At 36.7% G+C, this 15,204-nt stretch overlaps 1 protein-coding gene and 1 pseudogene across 1 annotated transcript in view; one reads left to right on the forward strand and one right to left on the reverse strand.

The window, feature by feature from the left end:
- Positions 1–15,204, forward strand: part of MACROD2 (MACRO domain containing 2) — a 1,889,795-nt gene that overhangs the window by 1,564,187 nt on the left and 310,404 nt on the right. The gene's annotated exons all lie outside the window — the stretch shown is intronic.
- Positions 2,789–2,906, reverse strand: LOC111746848 (annotated as a pseudogene).

Consider the following 15,204-nt stretch of genomic DNA (forward strand, 5'->3'; position numbering starts at 1 on the left):
TTAGCTTTTCTTGGTCTCAGAAGCACTTTTTCTGGCCTTTGATTCTAAACAATAGCTTTTCTCGGTAGGGTAATCCTGGTTCTAGGTCCTTGCTTTTCATCACTTTGAATATTGCATGCCAATCCCTTCTGACCTGCAAAGTTTCTGTTGAGAAATCAGCTGAGAGTCACATGAGAGCTCCCTGGTAGGTAATTAACTGCTTTTCTCTTGCTGCTTTTAAGATTCTCTCTTTGTCTTTAACCTCTGGCATTCTTGTTATATAATGTGTCTTTGTGTGGCCCTCTGGTGTGGGTTTATCTTGTTTAGACCTCACTTTGTTTCCTGGACTTGCGTGTCTATTTTCTTTACCAGATTAGGGAAGTTTTCTATTATTATTTCTTTAAATAGGTTTTCAATTCCTTGCTCTCTCTCTTCTCCTTCTTGTACCCCTATGATGCAAATGTTGGTGTTGTCCCAGAGGTTCTTAAACTGTCCTCATTATTTTAGATTCTTTTTCTTCTTTTTGCTTTTCTAATTGGGTATTTTCTGCTACCTTATCTTCCAAATTGTTCATTCTATTCTTTGCTTCATCTAATCTTCTGTGGATTTCCTCTAATATATTCTTTATTTCAGGTATTTCATTCTTCATTTCTGACTTTTTTTAAAAAATATTTTCTATCTCTATTTTTATGTTTTCTATATCTTTGTTGAAGTTCTCACCAAGATCACTGAGCATCCTTATAACCAGTGTTTTGAACTCTGTATCTGATAGATTGCTTGTCTCCATTTTGTTTAGTTCATTTTTCTGGAGCTTTGTTGTGTTCTTTCACTTGAGACATGTTTCTTTGTCTCCCCATTTTAGCTGCCTCCTTGTGTTTGTTTCTATGTATTAAGTAGAACTGCTTCATCTCCAGTTTTAGTAGAGTGGCCTTATATTGTATATCCTATGGGACCTAGTAGCACAGTCTCCCTGGTCACCTGAGCCAGGTGCTCCAGGTGTGTCCCTTGTATGGATTGTGTGTGTCCTCCTGTTGTAGTTGAGCATTGGTTGCTGTTTACGTGTCAATGGGAATGACTGATTCTCAAGCTGATTGTGAGGACTGTCTTTGACTATAGTGGAGGAGTTGTTATGCAGGGGCTGACCCTATGGATCTTGATTCACTTTAGTAGGGCTCGGATACCTGCCCTATCTGCCCTTTGGGTATGTAGTTTGTGGAAGTGGTTGGGTAGAACTCTGGTGAGGTCTGAAGTTGGCTACTGGGTGTGTTAGTTCTGGGGCCTCTTGGGAGGGGCTCTGTTGTACACCAAGTTCAACTGCCTCCTATGTCTTGCCCAGAGATACTTGGTATTATCTACAAAGTTATCTGCAGATGGTTGCCAGTTGCACTAGATTTAGAGGTGTCTGGGAGAGGTTAAGCTGCAAACCAAGTCTGGCTGCCATTAGCGTCAAGCTTAGGGCTGCTTAGTAAGAGGTTCAGGGTATACTAAGGCCAGATGCTGCTTTTTGGAGGTTTGTGAATCTTTGAGAAATTTTAAGAAAGTACGCAGCATGAGCCAAGATAGGCCATTGTATAGAAAAGCCACTGGAATTGGCTTGGTCGGGCCTGCAATTTGGTTATGTCAGAGGCATCAGGTACTCATCAGAGCAGAAAAAACAATGTTAGCTAGATTGATAGAGTCTCAGATATGGTGCCACGTATGTGTGCAGGTTTGGTTGTGGGAGAGCTCAACAAAGGGACAATGGCTTCTTCTAGCACTCTTGCCTAGGAGAAAGTTGACCCTCCAATCCTTGCCCTGTAGCCAGACAATCCAGTTTCTCCCATCTTTTAAGTTGCTGCCCCAGCTCTGGAGCTCAGAGCAAATGAGTTCATCAGTGAGTAAGTCTGTGCCTGAACCCTTTAAAAGGAATGCCTGGAATTCCAGCTGTTCTCTCTCTCTCACTCAGCCATATTTTCTGCTGGTTTTCACAGCCAGAAGTTATAGGGACTCTGTCTCTAGTCCTGGAACTCTGGGCTGGAGAGCCTGGTGTTGGGCTGGGACTCGTTGCTTCTCAGTGGGGAGCTCCACATCCGAGATATCACACACTAATTTTTAACCACCACACATAAATGTGGGAATAACCTCTTACATGTCTCCACTCCTCTTATCAATCTTAATGTGGCTTCTTCCATATATCTTAGTTATAGAATTTCTATTCAGCTAGACTTCAGGTGATTCACAATGATGGTTGTTCTGTAGTTCAGTTGTAATTTGGTATGGTCGTGGGAAAAGGCAAACACAGCATTTACCTACTCTGCCTCCTTGACTGGAACTCTTCCAATCTTTCTTTTAACAGATGAGAAAAGTGAGGTCCAACTATGTTGTTTATTTTGATCTCATAACTAATGAATTTGCTGTAACTGAGATCTTTGAATAAAGGGAAAACATCGTACATTGGTGGAAATGAGGGCAAAGTACTTGTGTACAATTACTGATAATATTGCCTACTGAATTATAATTTTGTAAGATAATAGGAGGTTACATATTTCACCCTTGGTAGATATTATTTTGTACATGCAAATAGTAGGGTATATTTTTGTATTTCCCTACATTATATGATCGCCAAGGCTCCCTATCTAACACTTAGGAATTTTCACCTGGCTTGAACTGATTTATGTACACAAGATCATCTCTGGTCTTAGAATGGTCAGTAATGTCATAGTGTCTCATAGCTGGAAATACATCATCACCACCACCCTCCCTAATATTTCAAAAGTGGACAGTTTATTAATTAAAGGAAGGTTTTGTTTGTTTGTTTGTTTGTTTTTTACGCCTACAGCATCTGGTCTTCGTAGGTGGTCTCCCTTCCAAGTAGTAACCAGGCTCGACCCTGCTTAGCTTCTGAGATCGGACGGGATCAGAGTGTTCAGGGTAGCATGGCCATATACTAATTAAAGGAAGTTTTGAAAACCTCCTATGAGTTGTTTTAAGTCCAGTAGTTTGAGTTTACATCTATTGAATGTGTAGCATGATGTGAAAAGGCAAATACTGAGAATAAATTGAATAAGGAAAGAATGGACAAAAGACTGATGGAGATGTGTATAAGAGAATAATAAAAATCCAGCTGAATAATATTCCTACAAGAGCACCTTAGGTTGGTCACTAGAGATTGGAGAGATGGGGCGTAATTGGAGAACTTGTCTAGCTAGAGTAAGGCCAAGACTGTGAGGAAAATTGGATTTTATTTGCCAAAACCAAGGCTATATCCTAAATCAAAGTTGTTCAAACTAGAAAGACCTAAGAAAGTAATCAAGAGGTAGAGTTTAGAAGCAGGGGCTTAGGCAGCATGTGGGAGGGTAGGGTGGATGAAGACTGGAAACAAAGAGTGTTGCCAGCAGCTAGTTTTCTGTTTCCTTTTTATACATTTAATGAGCGCTGTCTATGTAACAGGTATTGTGCTATGTGCTTCATGTGCCTTATCTAATTTAATCCTCACAACAGCTGAGAAGCCAGTACTTTTATTTTTCCCATTTTAGAGATAAGAAACTGAGGCAAATGATTTAAAGTCACCCAGTTAATGAGCATTGGGATTTCCTTGACCCCTTTGCTTTTAGTCAGTAGAGAATAGTACCTTTTTCTGACTGATAAGTGTTTCTTTGCAGAAAAAGCAGGAACAAGTGTCTAGATTAAAAATCCAAAAATGACAGATGAAAAATAGTGAGATGGTCATGCTTCCCTCTTAGAATTTTGGAATACCTATGAATTTCAGCCATTAACGCAAAGAAAATTCTGGCGTGACATTGTTCCCTGAAATGTCAGACTGCCATGTGCCCTGATACCAATGGAGGAATATCACAATTATACCCTTATGATTAAAAGCATGAAAAAGAAATTCAGTGGCTCTGAACAGTGTTCATCAGAAGTGTCATTGAGTATCATGAGGGGCATGAGAACAGCTAAATCAGGGATACTTTCGAGTGAGCACAGCTTCGTAGTATCAGCCTTTGGCTTCTCCTGGATTCATGCCCAGGATGGAGGTCAGCAGTCTGTCTTGAATAAGGAATCTTGTAGGTTTGAAAGGCTCCTAAGAAAAGAGGATCCAGGTTTACTCTTTCTTCTTTGCCAAGAGAAAACCATGACAGTGCCTGTGTTTCCATGCGAGGCAGAAATTCTTCCATGAAGCTCTCATAGGCCTGATGGCCAGGGCCATCCTCATGCAACCTCCCTCTGCCTTAGAATCTATGTCCAGGTAGACCTGAGCAAGGACTGTCATATTGTCTGTAAAATGAAATGATTAAGCTAAATCAGTGGTTTTAAAACATTTTGGAGATGCACTTAAAAAAAGAAATAAAAACAAAGACTTCAAATAATACAGAAGTATATAAATGAAAATAAATACCAATTCTCCTCTTATCTGTCCTTCGGTACTCTGCTCCAGAGACTACTGGCACCAGTTTCTTGCATATCTTTCTAGAATTTTTCCATGCATAGTTATTTATTTATTTTTGTTTGTTCGTTCATTTTTAAATAAAAGTATGTATATTCAGAGCTTTATGCACCTTGTTTTCTTTTCACCTGGCAATTTTAGACGTCATTGCATATCAGTGCATGTAGATCTGCATTATTATTTTTAATAGATTTCATCAAATGGCTGTATTCTTTTCTACACATTTAAAACTACTGAAATTTTTATTTAATAAAAAAGAAATCATAGATCAAACTCCAGAAGTAAAATACATCAAACACTAAATTCTGTAGTTTATGGGACAGTTAGAAAATCACTGCCTGCTTGGCTCTCCCTTACCTGAGGGGACCTCTCTAACAATGTCCATGAAGCTCTTTAGGACTCAGTAGGGCAAAATTTGAAAATACCTACTAGCTCATACCTAGAGCTTCTTCTAGCTCTAGTATCTCATGACTGTGAAAAAAAAAAATCACTTGCCTAGAAAGTGGCATCTAGAAGGTCTTTATCAACAAAATTAGGTGGTAACAGGGAGACATTCATTTGAACAAAACACACAATGGATCAGGTCCTGTTATTCATGGTGAAATGCCTAGATCTACAATCTGTGAGCGCTATTAACAAATGATGTTGAGCCTGTGAACTCCTTGCCTCAAAATTAGATTCTGAAAATTTGCAGCCATTGCCGAAGTCTTGGCTTGTAGTTTTACATTGAATTATTGGACTGAATTATTTCATTGTGTCCCAGTGTGCTTTATCAACTAAAAATATTGTCCCAGAGAGGCAACACAACATTTCATAAAAAAATTATTCCTTCAGGGTTGGAAAGACCTGTTAGTAACCTGAGCCTCTGATCCACTATAGCAAACAGAAACACAGGATACTGAGAAGGACCAGGGGCACACTAAGCTGCTTAAATCAAAAGGAGATAGTAAAGCTTAGGCTGGCAACATGAAGCAGAGTCTCCTTTGAGCCTGGACTAAATTTAGACTCTGTGCTTATGAATTGTCGGTACATTGATGAAGAAATAGATATTTAAATCCTATTAATATTAATAATTATAATTGGCTTTGGGCCTAGATTATAAATTCTTCACTTCTCATGTCAAGAATTTGCATAGCCATAAATAGTGTTTATTGTTAGGTAAACAGTCTAGCTCAATTTCAAAATCTGTTCTATTTTACAAACACACACACACACACACACACACACACACACTTATTTATTTATTTATTTACTTATTTACTTATTTATTTATCTATTCTCTTATTCATTCATTTACTTTAAAGGAAGTGGCATGTAGTAGACATCTGCTGTTTTCATCACCCAGAACCATTCATTTTCCTACTGATGGCAATATACTGATTGTTCTCCTGGGGAACCACACCCTCTCTTTTACTCTTACTCCATATTCTTCAGATGAGGTGAGCTTGGGAATGTACATGTGACTTAGGTCTGGCCAATCACCACAACTTATTCTGGTCATTGTAATTGGTCAAAGATGGCATGTTCCCTAGTCAAAGCCAATGGCGTGCAATATAACTTTCACTGAGACTTTTGAAATAGAAGCTATCTGTCCTTTCCTGCTGAATGTGACTTGGGACAAGAGAGACCTGGAGATTTTGGCCACCATCTTTCTACCACGTGGGACTCCAGAATAAACCTGACACATAAGAAATTCATACTGAAAAAAGTGGGAAGAGATCAGATCCTGCTGACATCTGATTCTAATCCCCACCCCCAGGCTTTTCAGATATTAGAGTCAATATATCATCGTTTATTTTCTTAAGAAAGCTTGAGTTGAGTTTTATGGCACTTGCTTGTGATACTTCACTTAAAGAAATTCCAAATTAATTTTACTAGATATCCATCAAAGAGAGAAAATGAAGCAAGCTTTTGGAGAAAGATTGGAATTTCAATATCCAGACAATCAAATCTAAAAATAGGTGACTGACTCAAGTGTTAGAACTATGAACCCTCAGTTCTACTAAATCCCAATCTCCAGAACAGCAAACCCAAAATCTCTGTTATAAAAAAACAAAACAAAACAAAAAACTTATGATGTAGTTCACTTAGCAGCTGTCCATGGTTCATGTCCCAGAGATAATTTGAAGGTCACAGGCAACAGGGAAAGGAAATAGCATTTATTGTGCACCTTCTGTGGGCTAGATATTTTAACATACTTTCATTCATTATATTTAAGAAAAACTTTACATGCCTCTCCTCAGTGTTCTAGGCACTATAGGTGCTGAGTGTTCAGTAGTGAGAAAAAATGGCCCAGCTCTCAAATAGCTTATAGTCTATCACATTCAATAGCATTTTCTGCCATGATATAAATGTCTCTAGCTGCACTGTCCAATGCATTAACCATTAGCTGTATGTAGCTCTTGCACATGTGAAATACAGCTAGTGAAAATTTGATTTTTAAATTACAATTAATTTTAACTTGATTAGCCACATGTGAGTTGTGGCTACTATATTGAAATGTGAAGAATTCAAAGTCTTTTCTTCTTAAACTTTAATGTGCATATGAATCATTCACAGATTTTATTAAACTACAGATTCAGACTCAATAAGTGTGGTGTGGGAGTGGAGTCTCTGTGTTCCTAATAACTTACCAGGTGATAGTGATGTAGTCCATGAACCAAACTTTGATTAACGAAGATAAACAACCATCAAAATAAATAATAATATTTATTAGAAATATGGTAAAACCTATAAGGAGAATAGCTTGATCTAAGAGAGAATTGAAATTGAAGGGGCAGGATTTAGAACTAAATATAAATTGGAAGTGAGTCATAAAAGGCCTCAATGGAAAGATGTTCCTGGAGGTGAAACTTGCAGGATGCATATAAGCTAGTCAGGAAAGAGGAGTAAGGGAGAAGCAATCTGATAGGGAGCAGCACTGAGTATGAAGGCCCTCTAAATCACTCTTGTAAAAGAGTTTCTCTGTGAAATAGGCTGGTCAGCAATAATATAGGTATTATTACCTTTAGTTGCCTCTTATCCATTCTGCCTCTTGACCTCCCTGCCACATTCAAATAGGTGCACAACTTTGTGTCCTCATAACTCATTGTACATTTTCCCATCATAATCATTGAGTTGAAATGTCTCTTCTGTCTGTTCCCTACTAAACTGTGAACTCTCAATGTACGCATTTTTATTCTCCGGATTCCTACATGGCATTTCATAAATGTTTGCTGAAGCAAAGATAAAAAAACCAACAAAGATAATGTTTATGTTTGTTTATGAGGTACCCGAGATTAAGGAAGTATATATACTGCATGTAGAAATGTATGCAGTATTTTTCTCCCAAATAGATGAGAAATATTTTTGGAGCGGAGTCAAGCCATTCATGGCCTCTCCATTACTTTTAGTTTTACAGCAGAGGATCGCTCTGGTTTTGACAAGCATTAATTAATCCATCTCTGGGGAATAATAGGAAATGTAGGCTTATGCAGTCTGCACCAAGGTTATCAAGGTTATCAGTTATATTGGTTTTAATGTTCTGCCCTACTCTAGATATAAAGCATGCAGCAAAATGCACAGTTGCCTCCTCATTAGCTGTAAACAGTGTATTTCAGATTTGTCAAGCACATATATTTATTTTTACATCCAAGCCTTTTTATTTATCTTCCCTGCAAGTCCCTGAAGTTTTTGTCAATAAATTAGAAATACACTAACTGGTTCTAAAAAGCATGGCACCCAGGAAATTTTATTGATCTCATAATTCACTGAATCTTTTGGTTAATTACAAGTTCTGTCTAGCTTGGTATACTTTTCAAGTCAGCTGTGCATCATAAATATGTAACCTCAGTACTCATCCTCCCTACATCTCTGGCAGCCCTGCATGAAGTCAAAGGTGTAATAGCTACAATACCCAGAATCTCTAACATGTTTAATTAAACTATTAATCTGCTTTTATCTTTGACACTAGAAAATAGGAGGCACTGAGTTTTCAGAGTTCTTCAATGCATTTACTTATCGTGGCTTTTTCCAAGCCCTGTCCTCAACAGTTTAGCAATGGCAACTGTTTTCAAGGCAATTAAAAAATGTGAATGTTGGAGAAATTAGCGTATCAGCTAATAAGAAAGTGTATCATTTACAATGATTCATGCCTTTGTTTCTTGACTAAAGTACTTTATTACAAACAAAGAAGATAGGCTCACTAAGGGTTTTAAAATTGTAGATCAATCAGCAGCAGCCTGAGAAGATCCATTATTTTAAAAGCATGTGGATGATCATTATAACAGGAGTTATCTGTGTTACATAACCCATAAGAACTCGCTGAGGACAAGTGTAACCTCTTGTGGCAGCAATGACATTTTAAGTGGTTAAGCCTGGTTTTGTGTTCATTATCTCAATGGAGACTTGAAACTTGAGTCTTCAGAAACATGTATATCTGCAAAGCTTTAATTAGGTTAACAAGATTCTCATGTGTCTATCTCCTTCTTTTACTGTGAATCAACTGGCAGTAATCTACTACATATGTTATGCAATTAAAGAAGCAATTTGCTTCTTTTCGTTCTGTTTCCTGTGCTCCTATATTACTTCTCCTTTATTAAAGAAATATGTATTTTGTGTGCCTCTGTAAAGGCTGTGAAAATATGACACCATGTCCCCCCAGCTTTAATTTTAACAATGACTAAGTGTGATTTGAGACATGTATTTGAACATTCCTCTTAAAAATCAATTTAGATAGGCAATGCTCTTGTAAATATTTATTATAAACTCGCTGTGTTTCTAGCAAGTTAGATTACTATCATAAGCTAAAATTTAAAAATATGTTTTGTTTTTTTTTCCCCTACTTTGTTAAAGACTATAACCAAAACCAAATCCATTACTGGGTTGGTCATATATTTTGCAAATGCTCATGGGAATTAAATTTAATTTAGATAACTCAACATATCTTTCCTCCTACTCTACCTCCAGTCGAAGTGATCAGAACCACAATTCTTTTATATTTATGAAGCAATTGAAGCTACATATTTCACTTTTTTATTGTATTTTAAGTTTTTATGCTGCATTTGCTGTGAGTATTCCATGTATCTTGTTAAATGCAAGCAGCTTCCTTGAAAACAAGTTGTTTCAACTGACATTTTTTGGCTTATGGTTAGCATTTTACAACCTATGCATCAGAGCCATAAGTTTATAATTTGAGACTCCTCAGACCTTATTCATCATAATTAGATGTTTCTATCTGCTATTCTACTGAATGGCGAATTCTAATATGGAAAAATAAAGAGTCAGTTTCTAGTTTGGCAACAACAACAAAAAAAAATAGTGAAGGAAAGAAATGAAATGTATTGAGTTTACTTCCTTGGTGAGGTTGCAATCTGAGTCAAACTTTGAATTACCATTGACTATTTTGCACAATATAGAATATACACTGTGACTTTGGAACACTTATATCATCTTGGTACCTCAGGGTTAAAATTTTTAGTTTGAAAAGACAGTTAATGGCCATTTTTAAAAGTAAAATGAATTTTACAAATGCACTTTTATGTGATGTGTGAGTACGTAGTTATTAAAGGCCAATGTTTTGCTTTGAAGAATATTTTTTTCTTTTTGGACTATTGTAGTAATCTCTTTATAAACGTTTAATTTTTACCTTACATAAGCAAAACCTTGCAGGCTCTATTTCTTACTGTTCTGAGATAAAAATCCTCTAGAAAATGTAGAGGACAACCCCAATGACATTGTCTGAGCCACAGAAATTAATCATTAGTGGTGGAACTTCGGGCATGGAGAGTGTTGTGCTAGGGGAGTAGCCTGTTGACTTCTGTATGTGCTACCATCACTTGTACAGACTCCGCACAAAACAAGTCTAGCCAAACTATAGGGAAACCTGGGTATTGTGCCTGCCTGTCCATGTCAGGGCCTTTGGTGGTAGCTGCTACTATCAGGAATAGCTGCGAGTAGAGAAGAGGACATGGGACATTGTGCGGTTGTCCAGGACGCTAGCCTTCCATGGTGCTTTTAGCCCCACCATCAGAAAAGCATTCTTAAGAAAAGGATTGAAACTTACAGTATTGAGTGTTAGAGATTTTCATTTTATCTTTAAAAATGTAGTGTCAACTTACTACTCAAAGCTATGTTATTAATCTATATTCTACCTGAGAGTGATTATGTAACTTGCCTCAGATCACACAAGCAGTAATTAGGGCTGAGATTTGAAACCAAATGAGCCTATCAACCAAAGCCCATGCTTAGTTCACTATTTAATGATCCTACCCATGGTGAAGAAATACCTTTCATCATTATCAGACCATCCATTATGAATCTAATAGTTTGGGAGCTAGAAAGTTACATAGGGCAGCATGGGAGTGGAGTGGGGATGGTGGTTTGCTAGGAATCTGGCAATGCAAAATAAATTAAGAAAACAACAAAACAAAGCTCTGATATAGGGTTTGCCAATTTTCTCTGGTATGAAAATTCCCACCATGGCCAATTGTAAGCTTCCAAAATGAGGTCACCAAAAGAGAAGTGGGGAAGAGATACACAGAATCTGTTCTTATAAACTGGTGCTCACACATTACCAAGTTGGGGAGCACACATATGGCCAAAGGAAAGAAAGATAATGGGGTGGTTAGAGAAGAAATGCAAGGCATATCGATAAATGACAATTGAGGACTTTAACTGCCTGTCCCTTACTGTGGTAGTCAGTTACTTTGGTAGCTCTCAATGAACCTTACCTACACGGATTCATGTCTTATGTATAGTCTCCTCCCCTTGGACTTGGCTTATGAATTGCTTTCACCAACAGAACGCAGCAGAAGTGATGCCACACAGGTTCTGAAGCTCAGTTTTAAGAAAGCCTGGCAGTTTCTCTTGTACTCTCAGAGCCCTGAGCTGCCCTCTAAGAAGCCTAGCTCCCCTGTTCCAAAAGACCATGCGAAAAGGCCACGTGGAAAGGTAGTGCAAAGAAGCAGAGGCCTTGACAACACATGGAGGAAAACTGAGGAACTCACCCAATGAAGAATAAAAACTGGGTCCCCAGACTTATCACCCATGGAGAACCATTCTAACTGACCACAACACTTATGAGTTAAAAGACCACCTTGAGTCTTCTGGGTGTATGTTGTCAGAACTCCTGACCTACATCATTGTGAGAAAACAAAATTTATTTTAAGCTACTAAATTTGGGGGTAATTTATTAAGTAGCTATAGACAACTGAAGAAATTATTTTCTTGCAGTGGAAGAATTTTACTTTTACTTACCTATGATGCTTTATGATCAGGACAGGAAGGGAAGCCCTATCCTTGAAGTCACCAATGTACCATGGAAAGCCAGCGGGTATCCTTCAGCTCACAGATTTCCAGCTCAGTGGTCCCAGTTGCTTCATCCTGGTCTCATACAACAAATGCAAGAGACAATTGTGGTTGGTAGTTTTTATACTTTGACATCGCCATCTCTCTTTGTGGTGACAGTGTTTCCAGTTGACAAAAAGGAAAGATGAAGTGTAAAGAGAAAAATTCTGTACATTATTGTTCAGGAACCAAGAATAAAACACATCTCAAATCTGTAAGCCCAAGATTTTTTTTGAATGTAATTCTTTTTGTGTCGACAGTTTGGTGAGGTTTTGCTGATGCTTCTTTTTTCTCTCATCAACTAAATAATGATGACAAAGAAAGAAAGAAAGGGATTATCCTGCCAGGATACTCAGCCTCTATCATGACTTGATAGAATATCGTGAAAATATAAAATCGAGAGAAAAACAAAGTTGTTTGTTGTCTAACCACTGAATTAAAATATTATATAACCTTGATTAGCCAGTGACCTGAGACCCTGGAGTTAACCATTGTGAATTTGGAAATAAACAAACATCCAAAGGTGTGAAACTTTCTGTATGCCTCTAATGCAAAACAAAACAAAACAAAACAAAACAAAACAAAACAAAAACAAAAAAAAACAAAATGAAACAAAACAAAACAAAAAACCAAAACAAAACAAAACACAAACAATATCTGGCTTTAATCGTTTCATCAGAGGTTTTCTTAATGCCAGTGAGATGTTGATATGTTTTTATGAGATTAATGCAAACAGATACTAGGATTAAAATGACTGTGTGGATGGAATGATGACATCATAACAACAGAACATATTGCCAATTTTAGAGCAGTAAAAAGGCTGAAAATTAGGCAGAGTTATTAATTTTATTACAGACAAGAAAACAACTTAGAAGGATACTGTTTTGGCCTTTGGTAAAATTTTTATTTTCAATAAAACTCATCACATTATATCCTTCGAGGTTCTCCACGAGTACATATACATTCTGCTGTCCAATTTTATAAGAAAGACAAGTAGCAAATTCAGGTTGCTATCTCAGTTAGGTATATTTCAATCATTTTTAAGATGCTTCTGACTCTTTGGGAAAAGAGTGAAATTATGGTCACTGTAGTCTGATTTGGGGACTAAGGAATTTGGACATTATTTTGTACCTAGCCTTTTTGCTTGTTTGCTTGTTCATTTTTATCATTCACCAGGTGATAGCTGTGGTGGCCATCCTTCTGAATATCACTTCCAAAAGTCTTGGTAATTTTGGCTCATAGTCTTTACAGAATTGCATTATCATGAATTTTAAAGAGGTTGTCAATTCTGTGGGAATGTGTATTTCATAAAGTATAGCCACTGATGGGACTAAGTACTGAGTCCTTGAAGCATTTCCAAGTAAAACGTGAGTTTTAGTTGTGTACATCGGGATGGATCAGGTGGTCCATGGAAAAACGAAATTCTGAGGTATAATAAAGAAAAGCAAAAAAAGATGGAAACTAAATTCTAAACATTTCTTCTTGTATTTTAGAATTTAACTGGAAAGTTCTTTAGAATTTAGTTGAACAAAGTAGGAAGACAAAGTAAAATCATACTATAATGCTCAGTTTAGTTTTATAGAACAGAAGCAGCTTGTAGGGAAATACTAATTTGCCAGAAATTCCACAGAGATTATAAGAATGATTAGATTTGATACAAGGCACTAAATAATATAGTAAGGATTAGTGGGTCGTACAAGAATTATAGCCATTGTCAAAATGCAAATTTTTTTCAAAAGGAAACCTGTAAACTTACTAAAGTCCCACTATTATTATTGTTGTTGTTGCTATTATTATTATTATTTATTATCGAAATCAGTGAGTGAATTCTTTTTAACTCCACAGAAGGCTCTGTTGTCCATACAAGTGGAGTTTTACCAAACAACAGATTTAAAATGTTATTTTCTTATCATATTTGACTATCAAAAGCATGACCCTATAACTCATATTTATGTTAAAGCATCTATGGTTAATGGTTTTCTGCTTCTCTTATCATGGTAGGCTTTAAAAAGAGATCACTCTCTGAAAGTAAGTACTGTTGGTAAAGTTGAGTTTAACTTAATTGCCTTTTTTTGCCATCCTGTGTTCTGGAAATAATTTACATTTGTTGTCTTTTAGAAACTGTAAGTCATGTTTTCCCTGCTATTGCCCTGGTAGCGATCCATTAAATATTTCCTACTAAAAATGACCCCAGGAGATAGTAATTAACCTACTCTTGAGTGTAATAATAGAATCTGAGATTGATGAACATTTTCTTCAGCTATTTTAAGTAATGGCATGAAACTGAATGGCCATGCATTGCTTGTCTTAGAAAAACAGTACAGAATATGATAGAAGATCATGAATAAATGAATACTTTCATTTATGAGTTTTATATAGAAATATTTGAGTTTCCCTGCTTGAGGTGCAGCCCGCATGGTAGTTAATCTTCGCGTGGCACTTACTGTATAATGCAACACCTCTTTGGGCAATTTTTGTATGAAAATATAGCACTTAAGCTCCTTTCCTCCACAAAGCAATGCAAGAATGAATTGTTCATTCTTTTTTTATATAACATGCTGGAAATTATTCAGAAATAACCAAGATGGTAATTTCCATTTAATGTCTTCTTCTTAGTTTATTGAAAAATATGAAATATTTTCAAACCAGTATAAAATCATTTGAAAATTAAAGAATCCTATACAGTTTAAATTTCTGTCTTAGCATCACCCACTATCTGTGTGCTGCTGAGCAAGTCATTTACTCTTCCTCATTTATTATCATTATTTCAGTCATTAAAATGAAAATATTAATTCAGTTATCTCCAGGGTAACTTCCATTTTAAACTATCCTTCTCTCTGTTTTGATCCCTTTCCTCATTCTTATTGCCATCTATCTCAACCTTTCCTGTTGCATTCTAACGACCTCTTATTTTAAGCTCCAAAGAATATGGTACATCCCAGATTGCCTTGTGATTTCTTCCTATATACAAGAGCTGTCTCTCAACCTCATTTCAGTCATTTGCCATCACTCGCTCTGTAAAGGAACTTGAATGACAGGGGCCAGCTGTGTCCCGAGAAAAGCTTAGACCCAATGACAGTCAATGGTAAGACATAGGCTAAATTAGATAGTGCAAAATGCCATTTCTGAAGACAATTTCCCAGAGATTCGTTCAAATGGTAAAGGAGATGTTTTATAATTAGAGGAAAATAGCACAGCCAACTTGAAGTGAGCATCCTAGAATGGCTACCACAATCACATGTGAAAATTGTTTAGTGCAAGTGCCACCTTCTTATAAATCACAGGATATGTTCATTTAAAATGGACATTCAATCTGAGTTTTGACTCATATTTGGCTTAGTGAAAGACTAACCCAGCAAGTTCAACAGTTCAATTAAGTATTTTTAAGGACTTTTCAAATTGAAAAATTGTCGATAGGAAATTTCCCTCTGAGCTCTAGGTAGTATCTATGGACTGTAAATTTTCCTTTCCAT

This window comes from Pteropus vampyrus, unplaced genomic scaffold (genome assembly GCF_000151845.1).
Source record: "Pteropus vampyrus isolate Shadow unplaced genomic scaffold, Pvam_2.0 Scaffold7, whole genome shotgun sequence".
NCBI lineage: Eukaryota > Metazoa > Chordata > Mammalia > Chiroptera > Pteropodidae > Pteropus > Pteropus vampyrus.